Here is an 11,863-nt window from a genome sequence, read left to right on the forward strand (position 1 = left end):
TCAACAACCATCCAGGGGGAAGTAAAAGTCCTGAAAAGAGGCCAGTTCAACATGGCCTCTACCCTGGTAGAAACATAAAGTGAAAAGAGAAGAAAACAGAAATTAACTAAGAGGTGTTGCCAGTGTCTCTCAGGAGTGGGCCCCTGACTGTTGCCAGGGGTCATGAAAGGCAGAGCCTGCAGCATGCAGTATGGCGGCCAGGAGACCATGCAGCCTTATCTTCCTCACCCCCGCACATCCACATCCCAACTTAGATGTCATGGAAATCCTTCAGCAGGGTTCTCCCCACCTGCTCGGCTATATGCATCTGCTTGTCCAAGTCCCCTCTGTCACAGCTGTCTGCATGCTTCATTTTCCATGAGAGGTTTTCCATCTCAGCCTCTAGCTGAGCCTGCTGGTATTCAAACAGCTTCTTCCTGGGTCCAGACTCCATGTAATATGCATGTGGATTGGTGTATTGCAGGATGTACTGACACTTGGCCAAGAGCTTGGCAGCATTCTGTAGGTACTGCCAGTCAATCCATGTCCCCGGATTGTTCATGGCCCTCTTGTGAATCTTCTCATGAATCCGCTGGTATGTCTGTGCCTCTAGCTGCAAGCTTTTGTTGTGGTTTTCCCACCTCTCCAAGTAGAATAAGTACTTCTTGAGGGCTTCCCTCTCCTGGGCTTGTTGGCTCTGGTTCACAATGTCAGGATTCTCCTTGTAAGTACTGCACTCATATTATTCACTGCCATGAGCCTTCCAGTCTTCCGGATTCATCCAGCAGAAGTGGTGTATACATTTGGAGCGTTGCATGTGATTGCAGCCTCCATTCTTCTCAATGCAGATGTTGCATTTGGGACAGTCTTTAATGTGAGCACTAATGTAGTTATGTAGTTGACTGTTTCAGAGTCATCTGCACACTTCATGAGCCATTTTGGGATTGTGACACAGTCTGTGGGTGCGTGACATATTTGATGACACTTAAAACAGAAGACCTCATTGCACCGATTGCACTGTATTCAGTGAGTTCTAGGCTCCTGTACCCGAATAACCATGAGGCAGTCTGCACCAGGGCACAGCTGGAGCTGGTAATGACTCTCCACATAGCCCCTGAAGAGGTAGAACCTGTATTTCTATCTCAATTCTTCCTTGGGAAGCAATGGAAACACAAAGTCCTCTGGTGTATGGAGTGGGACAGTCCTGAGTCATGCAAGAGACTCGCACACCCACACCATCCTTGACGAGAACTGAGCAGTGCTACTCCCAGCAGCTGCAGCAAAACTGGTGCTGACAGACCAGGGAGAGTAGGTTTTTCTTTTGTGCAAACTGCATACACACTGCACAATGGTGAGGGGGATGAGATGTGGGAACATGTTTTATGGATTAGCCTGAACTCAAGCCTCAATGAGCAGTTGAGCAGAATTAGACTTGTACCTGTCCAATCTCTCTGAAACTTGCCAGTGGAAATTGACATTAATATAAGTTTAGCAACTGAATGAGATACCTTTAGGACAGAGTCTAAGCTGGTCATGTGCTCATTCAGGGCACCCTCAGATTTCCTGTAGGTCAAGTAAGTGAACTGGTACTCCTCGGGATCAAAGGCATCAGCCCCCTGCTGCTCCACATTGGTGGCTACTCCCAGGTGATAGTCCTCTATGTCCCCAGGGTCCGCATCCTCTTCTTCTTCCACTTCCTCACAATTGGAGTCATAGTGCTCTTCATTGCTGTCAGATGCCTGGCTATTCATGTCCACAGACATCTCAGCATCCAGCCAAGTTGCAGAAAAGCAGTTGCTTCTTCCCCCTCCCCCCCAAAACTACCGCTTTCTCAAATGCATTAGTATTTTTGTTTTCTGTAATTCTTGGAGACCTCTCAGGCAGATGTCACCCAAATATTCTATGTAATATAATTTCCATCAGTAGCTGCAGCTCCATGGCTGCTGAGCCCGGGCAAGCCAGACCAGGTCAGGCCGGGCCAGAGGGATTTGACTGGGGCCCAGCTGCAGCAGAGGCAGAGGCAGTGGCAGTGGGCCGACCCAGGTCCAGCCATGGCCACTTTCAATACGTTTAGAAGATAGTGCATACATATTGAGAACTATGTTACACATAAACGTGTCAAAACAAGTGTTTACCTTTTATATTCCCTAATTCGTATTTGGAAAGGAAAATTTTCCCAAACTTGTATTATACTAATAAATTGCACAAGCTGCACATATCACTAATACTCTGAGATTCTGTTTTCTCCAATAGGAAGTTTTAACTTCACAGTTGAAATTCACTGCTTGAAGCTATGTATAATGGGAAAGCTCCATTTAACTAAGATCATTTATGTATATCACTTCTAGATTCTTGGGCATTTTTAAAGTCAAATTATATAGCAGTCGTCAATCAATTAACCACAAACTGTTTCTGGATGCATACACTGTGATAAGTTTATGTAGAAAACAAAACAATACAGGGAAGTGAGTCATGCACTAAATCTGGTGAGGAAAATATGCCTAAATAGATAATTATAGTATAACATAATACATCTTACAGAAAAGGTAGATACCAGGTATTTTAAAGTTCAAAATTTGAAGCTTTTTGTTTTGTTTTGTTTTGTTATTTTTAGTTTGAAGTTTTTAACCTGCTAAAGTGGAAGGAGAGATTCTTGGGAAAGCTTTACAAAAAAAGATGACATTTTAGCTGAGTTAAAAAGAGTAACTGTAGTTTATTCGACAGCAAAGAGATGAGGAAGAGGAAATTCTGGGCGGAAAGAATAGCCTATGGAACATCAAAAAGGCATAGAGGATAAAGACATAGCTGTGGAGGAGAAATATGTGAATTTTATTTTAGCTTTGTCTGTTTATTCTTCTTGCCACATTGGGCAGCTTATGTAGCCTCTCAAACGCCCAATTTTTTTCTTTTTGAAATGGGCAGAATGATTATACCTTCCCCTTAAAGTTGAGCAAAAGTTAAATGAGATAAAAATGTAAAATATTTGATACATTCTCTCTTATAATTCTAGGGTTCAAATACTCCTTTCATTTCTCGTGGAGGTACTGAACCACATCATGTAAGTGGAAAAACTACAGGATAGTTCAGTATAGCATGGGTTGTGTGAGAGATGAGTGCAACAATGGTAACACTCATTTGGATGTTTGTGGTAATGGATAGGAATACCTATGAAAGACTTCAAGCAGGGAAGAGATGTGATCAGATTTTTGTTCTAGCTATCTAACATTGCTAGCAGCGTGAAAAAAGGATAAATGAGGCTGGTAAGTGAGGGCAATGACACTATTGAAATAATGAAGAAAACTAACAAAGGAGGTACACATCAGAGTAGAATGGGGTAGAATCTTCAAGGAACTTAATGAATGATTGCCCAGGGAGAGAAAAAAGAGGAGCAGGAAGAAGTCAAAGAGAGTTAGTCTAGAAGAACTTCCAAACATCAGGCTCTAATGACTCGGTGAAATAAGAACAGATAATATTACAAGAAAAAAAAATACGATAAACTGCAGACTGCTATGTTGTTCTAACTACCGGAGCTATAGGACCGAGAGCTGAAAGTGGTTTATGAAAACTAGAAGCAGAGGGATGATCTCACAGGAGAAGATGGTCCTGAGTTGAGCTTTACATATAAATAAGGTGCACACTGCGAATAGAAAAACACAGTTATTAGATGAATTCACAACATGAACGCATGAAGCTGGATCGACAAAACTTTGTAGTACCATACATCATCGGGTGCTTTATGTATGTATTTATTTATTTATATCACATCAGATTCCACAGAGTAAGGGTCCCCAGCCCTCAGGCGGGAATGGGTACCATGGCCTGTTAAGAACCTGGCCGCACAGCCGGAGGTGAGCGGCAGACGAGCCAGCGTTACCACCTGAACTCCGCCTCCTGTCGGGTCAGTGGGGACATTAGATTCTCATAGGATCGCAAACCCTATTGTGAACTGCACAGGCAAGGGATCTAGGTCGCGTGCTCCTTACTAGAATCTAACTAATTAATGCCTGATGATCTGAGGTGGAACAGTTTCATCTTGAAACCATCTCCCCCGCCTCAGTCCATGGAAATATTCTCTTCCATGAAGCCGGTCCCTGGTGCCAAATGAGTTGGGCACCACTGCCACAGAGAACTGGAGACAGCTAGTGGCTTCTATGTACTCAATCATTGTTGGAAAGAGTGAAGGTTAACATAAAATATTTTGAGGAAAGGATGCATTAAAATACAAATTCAAATAATACAACACAGCAGTGTAAAAATTGCCAAAAGTTGGAAAATTACTTGTTTTCTGCAAGTCATTTTGAGCAGAGACACTCGGCACCTGGGAGGTAACAAAGCAGGGCTTTAAACAGATAGGTCTTGGAATAACAGTTTTACTTCCTTAATGAGTTCTACCATATTCAAATTAGAATGATCTATTATTTCAAACAGAATCATCTATAGACACATTATTTTCTCAAGTGTTTTATGCAGCATGACAGTGGTCGTTGAATCACTTTTTATAAAGAGAGTCCTTTTTACTGTTTTTGCTAGTCTTTTGGGTTAAATCTTATTATGTTTTTACTAATAGACATCCTATATGGAATATAGTACTTAAAAGTTAAATGTTGGCTGGGCGCAGTGGCTCACGCCTATAATCACGGCACTTTGGGAGGCCAGGGTGGATGGATTACCTGAGGTCAGGGGTTCAAGACCAGCCTGACCAATATGGTGAAGCCCTGTCTCTATTTAAAATACAAAAATTAGGGTGGGACCGGTGGCTCACTCCTGTAATCCCAGAACTTCGGGAGGCCGAGGCAGGTGGATCACAAGGTCAGGGGATCGAGACCATCCTGGCTAACACGGTGAAACCCCATGTCTACAAAAATACAAAAAATTAGCTGGGTGTGGTGGCGGGCGCCTGTAGTCCCAGCTACTCGGGAGGCTGAGGCAGGAGAATGGCGTGAACCCGGGAGGCGGAGCTTGCAGTGAGCAGAGATCGCGCCACTGCACTCCAGTCAGGGCGACAGAACAAGATTCTGTCTCAAAAAAAAAAAAAAAAAAATTAACCAGGCATAGTGGCAGGTGCCTGTAATCCCAGCTACTCAGGAGGCTGAGGCAGGAGAATAGCTTGAACCTGGGAGGCGGAGGTTGCAGTGAGCAGAGATTGCAACATTAAACTCCAGCCTGAGCAACAGACTCTGTCTCAAGAAAAAGAAAAAAAAAAAGGTAAATGTTAATTGATGAAGTAAACATACAACTCAGTCAGCAGCAATAAAACCAATACGACTTTAGTTAGTCTACATCATGAAAAGTGGAAGAATGAGAAGTTCAAATATAATATGATCAATGGTGAAGCAACTAGAGATATTGCACCCAGGCAGAAAAGATTTATAAGGGGACATGGTAGTTGTACTCACATATTTAAAATGACTTCATCAGAAATTGGAATTAAATGCTTTATATGACCCTGAAGAATAAAACAAGCTTGTGCTTGAGAGTTATAGATTGGTTTGTTTCAGTAAAATATGTGTAAGAACTTTGAAAAAATATGAATGAAATGATTTTCATCATGTGATATTCATGTCTGTATTTCTGAAAGCTCAAAAAAGGTTGAATGATCGCTTTTCTGGGTCTTGTAGAGGTAACACATTCCAACTTGTTCCAAGGGGCTCCATCACTCACCAGGAAACACCTGACATATGTTAGATCCCTTTGGAGCTTCTTATTCATTGTAAAGCTGGAATAATATTACATACCCTGCAGGGGCATTGTGAAGAATATAAAGGTTTGGCAAATCAGAAAGTGACTAACACTTAATGGGCATTTAACACATGCTAGTTGAACATGAATGAAAGATTCAATTGGGTTTATGACAAGCACCACAGTTCAAAGATAGCTCAAAGAATAAAGCCATCAGGTTTAAAAATACCTATTAAAACACTGGCATATAGAGAAATCCATATACGCCTTATTTTATGAAAATCCTTTATGTCTTTCATGAAGCTTTACAGTTATATATACACCGGAAGACACCAGTCTTTCCTCACCAGAACAGAAATCTGGAGCAGAAAAAGTATAATATCAGTTAACATTAAGTTCACCTGCATACCGCAACAATACAATAAATTAGTTAAATAAGGTAGTAGTTTATTTCTCTCTTAGCTAAGAAGAAACTCTGAGAAGACAGTCCAGTTCTAGTGTGGCAGCTCCATATTCTTCAGGGTCCCAGCTTCCTCTCCTCTTGCTGTTCTAACTATCTTTATTGTCCTGCCCCATGCTGCAAGATAAGTGTTCATTTTCCAGTCATAATTGTATGCACTTTGGTCCCTGGGAAGGAAAAGGACAGAATCCAAGAAAGCAGATACAGTCACCCATTCCTTAACAGTACAGACGAGTTTTGAGAAACGCAACTTTAAGTGATTTGGGTGTTACGCGAACATCATAGAGTATACTTACACAAACCTAGATGGTATCCGTATCTATATCTATATCTATATTTAGATCTATATCTACATAGAAATAAGATGTCCCAGCACCATTATTTTCCCTACTTCATCTGCAATGCCAGTATCAAGTGCCATAAATCAGGTTTCCATATATGCGCATTATAATCTTACTAGCCCACCATCATATATGTGTTCCCTAGTTGACTGAAACATCCTTATGCAGCACATGACTGTAGTGTAGACACAAAATGCTTTCAATGACATCTTACTGGCCAAAACATAGTCATTGATTATGTCTCTGTGCAAGTGATGCTGGGAAATAAAGTCTTTCAGCTGGATGGCGAAATGTCCACTGAAAAATTGAAGTTCTTATTGGAACGAATGGCCAAAGAATATTGGATTGGCACCTCTGCCACAGGTGGATGTACTCCAGCATAGAATTTTCTTTAGGAAGTAATTTTATACCTGAACAAATGTAGGCTTTAATTCCCAGAGATTCATATGCTTATAGCCAAAATTATTTTCCCCTCAAAAACATTTAAATAAAAGGTGACCACCAATCCAAGAATGTGCTAGAAAATGTCAAAAGACATTGTATCAGTTTATCTGGTACTCAGAAATATGATTTCCCACCATACCCACTAAGACCAACTAACTTCAAATATCACACTTTAACCTTGAAAACAAAATGTATTAACTTGTGGAATTATCAGTTATACATCATTTGGAAACTTAGAAATTATGTATATAAATTTAATTTTCCTAGTTTTAGAATAGTACGGTTTTTTATAGCAGTATTAAACAAATAAGATAAAATATTTATATGTAGTTCATTCCCTATTTTTAAGAAAATCATGCCATCACCCTACAGAAGGTATTTATTCTTATATATTTGGTTAGAGGATAATTCATTCAAAATAATTCCAATTGAAGTGTTTGTAACATGAAAGACGATCCAAGACACAGGATTGTTTCACAGGGATCGAAATAGCTATCTTATATATACAGGTGACATTTCTTCTTACTGGGACTCTTTTATTAAGTGTTTAAGTTACAATGAAACCATATTTATGATTATAAAGAAAAAATTAAGTTTTAGCTGTATACTCAAAAAGTAATGGTTATGAAACAAAAGAAAACATTTTACTATGTCTGTTTTAAAAATTTCGAATAATTCAACTAAAGAGATTTTTAAAAATAAGTCATAAATATAGACGATATCATTCACCTAAAATTTATTAATAATGAAGCTGGCAAATGTTGATTTTTTCTTTATGGAATTCTTCATGAATTAATTTTACAAATTGATTTACGATATACTATTATTTCTCCTGTCTAATACATTTCAATAAATGTTTATAATATAAAAAATATTTTATTTAAAATTATAAACGTGTTTAACCTCACTCAAACTACCAAGGTAAACTAATAATGTAACCATCAACATTGATGCACAAATAATTTTTGAATTATCTGTCCAATTCTCTCCTTTATTATACACTTATTTCAATTTATTTGAAATAGAAATTTTCATAGTATAAAAAGGTAACTTTGGAGGTGCTGGAAACATATCCATTATCTTAGATATGAAAATATCTAAGAATAAAAATATATTTTAAAAGAAGCTTTAGAAACATGCTTAACATAATATAACGATGTTAAATCTGTGTTGAATTCAGTCATTAGTAAATGATAAAGTTCTAAAATTACCTATATTGTCATTTGCTTAAAAATGTGGGAGAATTCTAGCACTCAAAGTTTCTATTCTTTGACTTTAATGTAAAACAGTGAAAACTTCATTATAATGTAGTGTTCAAAACATATTGCCAATTTTTTTAATAAATTCATTTTGCTTTTAAGCTAACAGTTTATAAGCAATTTCAAATGGGAGTTCTTGAAGTTTTTAATGGTATCCATCTTTAATTCAGCTCTTTTTTATTTCATTAAAAGTAAATTATGTTTCAAAATCTAAATTCACTAATTGAAATATTTACAATTAACAACATAAATGCACTTTCTTAATTAGAAGCTCATCATCTCTCAAGACTTCAATAACAGTTCTTAAGGTATCTCCCATTCCCTAATCCCCTTCAACCCACAACAAAAGGTGTGATTAATATTGGGAAACAAATTTGGAACATTTTAAAGTAATTTTTATTTGTCTGTGCCAAATTAGCCAAAACAATTTTAACTTATGTAAAATAAGTCTTTTATTCCTATACACATCTTTGTTCTTACACGGAAATTCTAAACAGAGAAAATAACAATTGCCATCACATATTGAGCACATACTAAATTTCACTTTTTATATTACCCACTTTTCTCATATTATTTCACCTTATTATCGTAACATCAGTACAAGAAAACCATTGCTCTTTTGAAACAAAACCCTGGAATGTTATTAAATTGGCTTAAGCTTTCACTACAGATAGTTAGTGGCAGAACTGTGATTCAAGACCAAATCTATTATTTTAAATGGTGTTCTCTTGACCATTATACTCTATTGATTTGCAGTCATTCTTGACAAAAACAAACAGCAAAAATCAATCATTTAAATGTATTTGCATATTCTGATTTGTAATAATATTTTTGTTTTATTTTTAATTTTATATATAGTATCTCTGACCGTTAAAGACATGTAAACTATAGGTAAAATAGAAGTAAATATGAACCTGTTTCTCTTGAGCTGATTAAATTCCACATGGTTAAGACATACTCAATGCTTTCACAAAATATGAAGCACTTAGAAAACATATTAAACAAACTAAGAAATATAAATATTCTGTTAATTATTTGAATTGTTCTCATTACAACGTGGCTTCTTCTGACAGATATATTTTGCAGAAACTCTATACTGTTAGGGGGTTGACTTGTTCATGTATCAAGCAGCTGAGAGCTCTAAAAGACAAGAATTGGGTTCCTAGTATGTTAAAAGCAGCATTGCTACCTTCCTTTCCTCATATTGTCTCAGTGTGAACTCTTTGATGTTTGTTGGTATGTGGTAAAGTTCTGCTGGTATTTGCTAAGGAACCTAGTCATGGCCAAAACTACCCTCCCATCTGCATATTCCCTCATTTGAATTCTTGAGAGAGTGGCAAGGAGCAGTGATCATTTGGGAAATACAAGCACAAAGTTATCAATAGTCAATTGCACAAAATGCTCACTTTACAGTTCTACAATAAATCTAGATATAACACACAACCTGGACTCAAATGAGGAACATTAAAGCACAATGTATTGAAACTTACCAATAAGATTAACAACTGCTCAGTTTCCTCTTGTCCTCTGTCCTTCTCTCTCACCCTTTTCCTTCCTCCTTCCCTTCTTTCCTTCCTTCTTCTCTTTCTTCCTTCCTTTTCTTCCATCTTCCTTCCCTCCTTTCCTCTTCTTACCTTCACTCCTTCTTTTTTCTTTCCTCCCTTCCTCTCTTCCCTCATTCTTTCTTTTCTTCCTTTCTCATTTTTTTTCCTTTTTTCTTCTTTTTACCAGGTGCTAGTAAGTAAAGCAGATATTTCAATATTAATTTTTATGTTTCTTAATGTTATTCTGCCCTTGGTCTGCTGTTGTCTAGGCATATTTCCTTGAAGATTCCTTTCATTTCCTTTATGTGAATAGACTCCATATCTGTTTTTCTGGTCTTTAAGTCTTTCCTGATGTGTGGTCTAGCATTTCCTTTGCCTTCTTGACACAGCTTATTGACACAGATTATTGTACCCTAAATTCCATGTGTTGAAAACTGAAATTGTAACTGTCCACTAAAAATAACTTATCCAATTAACAATACAAAAGATAAATAAAACACACAGCTGGTTCTTGGAAAAGATAAACATAATTGATAGGCCATTAGTTCGATTAATCAAGAAAGGAAGAGATGATTCTAATCAACTGAATTAGAAACGAAACTGGAGTCATTACAAGAAACACTACAGAAATATAAAAGATCATTTGAGACTCCTATGAACATCTCTATGCACATAAACAAGAAAATATAGAGGAAATGTGCAAGTTCCAGGAAACATATAACCCTCCTAGATTAAATTAGAAGAAATAGAAATACTGAACAGACCAATAACAAGCTATGAGATTAAATCAGTAATTTAAAAATTGCCAACAACACAAAAAAGTCCAGGGCCAGATGGTCACCCATTCAAAGAAGAATGGGTGCTGATCTTAATGAAACTATTCCGAAAGATTGAGAAGGAGGAAATTCTCCCTAACTCATTCTATGAAGCCAATATCATCCTGATACCAAAATCAGTATAGGGCATAACAAAAAAGGACAACTACAAACCAATATCTCCAGTGAACATAGATGTAAACATTCTCAACAAAATACTATCTAACTGAATCCAATAGCATATCAAAAAGATAATACACTATGATCAAGCGGGTTTCATCCCAGAAATTCAGGAATGGTTTAACATATGCAAGTCAATAAATGTGAAACATCACATTAACAGAATTAAAAACAAAAGACATGATCATTTTGATAGATGCAGAAATAGCATTTGATAAAATCTAGCATTCCTGTAGAACACAGTCAACAAACTAGGCGTAGAAGAGACTTACCTCAAAATAATAAATGCCACATATGACAGACCCACAGCCAACATCATACTGAATGGGAAAAAGTTGAAAGCATTTATGATGAGAACTAGAACAAGACAAGGATGCCCACTTTTACCACTTCTACTCAACATAGTACTGGAAGTCCTAACCAGAGTAATCATGCAAGAGAAAGAAATGAAGGGCATCAAATTGGAAAAGAGGAAGTCAAGCTATTGGTGTTCGCTGATGGCATCAAATTGGAAAAGAGGAAGTCAAGCTATTGGTGTTCGCTGATGGCATGACAGTATACCTCGAAGACCCTATAAACTCCTCCAAAAGACTGCTAGATTTGATAAACAAATTCAGTAAAGTCTCAGGTTACAAAATCAATGTACAAAAATTAGTAGCCCTGCTATACACCAACAATGACCAAGCTGAGGATAAAATTAAGAACTCAACCCCTTTTATAACTGCTGAGAAAACAGAACAACAACAAAATGCTAGGAATATACTTATCCAAGGACATGAAAGACCTAGACAGGAAAACTACAAAACGCAGCTGAAACTTTCTCCTTTCTACTGATGTCACCTTTATAGTCACTCATCTGGGTTCAAAACATGAGAGTCGTTTCCAATTCATTCTCTTCTCTTCCCTCTTTGAGTCCCACTGATCCCATCATTATTCAGGGTTCTTTATTTCTTTCCTTGACTAAGAGCATTTCTCTTGACTGACTTCCCTCCTTGCTGCCTCTCTCTTTCTCAATTCAACTTTCATATTGTCATATTAATCTATCTAAACTTTAGGTCAAACGACATCATTGAAGAGACTCAGAGAAATTTACTTTTATCTTGTGGTAGTCCTTATAATATTCCCTGAATTCAGATATAAGGAACTAGTTAACGCTTTCCAA

General features: G+C 37.4%; 1 pseudogene; it reads right to left on the bottom strand.

Moving 5' to 3' along the window:
* Positions 1–297: 297 nt before the first annotated feature.
* On the bottom strand, positions 298–1,742 carry LOC704645 (E3 ubiquitin-protein ligase ARIH2 pseudogene; annotated as a pseudogene).
* Positions 1,743–11,863: the final 10,121 nt, after the last annotated feature.

The sequence above is a fragment of the Macaca mulatta genome, chromosome 18 (genome assembly GCF_049350105.2).
Source record: "Macaca mulatta isolate MMU2019108-1 chromosome 18, T2T-MMU8v2.0, whole genome shotgun sequence".
NCBI classification, from domain to species: Eukaryota; Metazoa; Chordata; class Mammalia; order Primates; family Cercopithecidae; genus Macaca; species Macaca mulatta.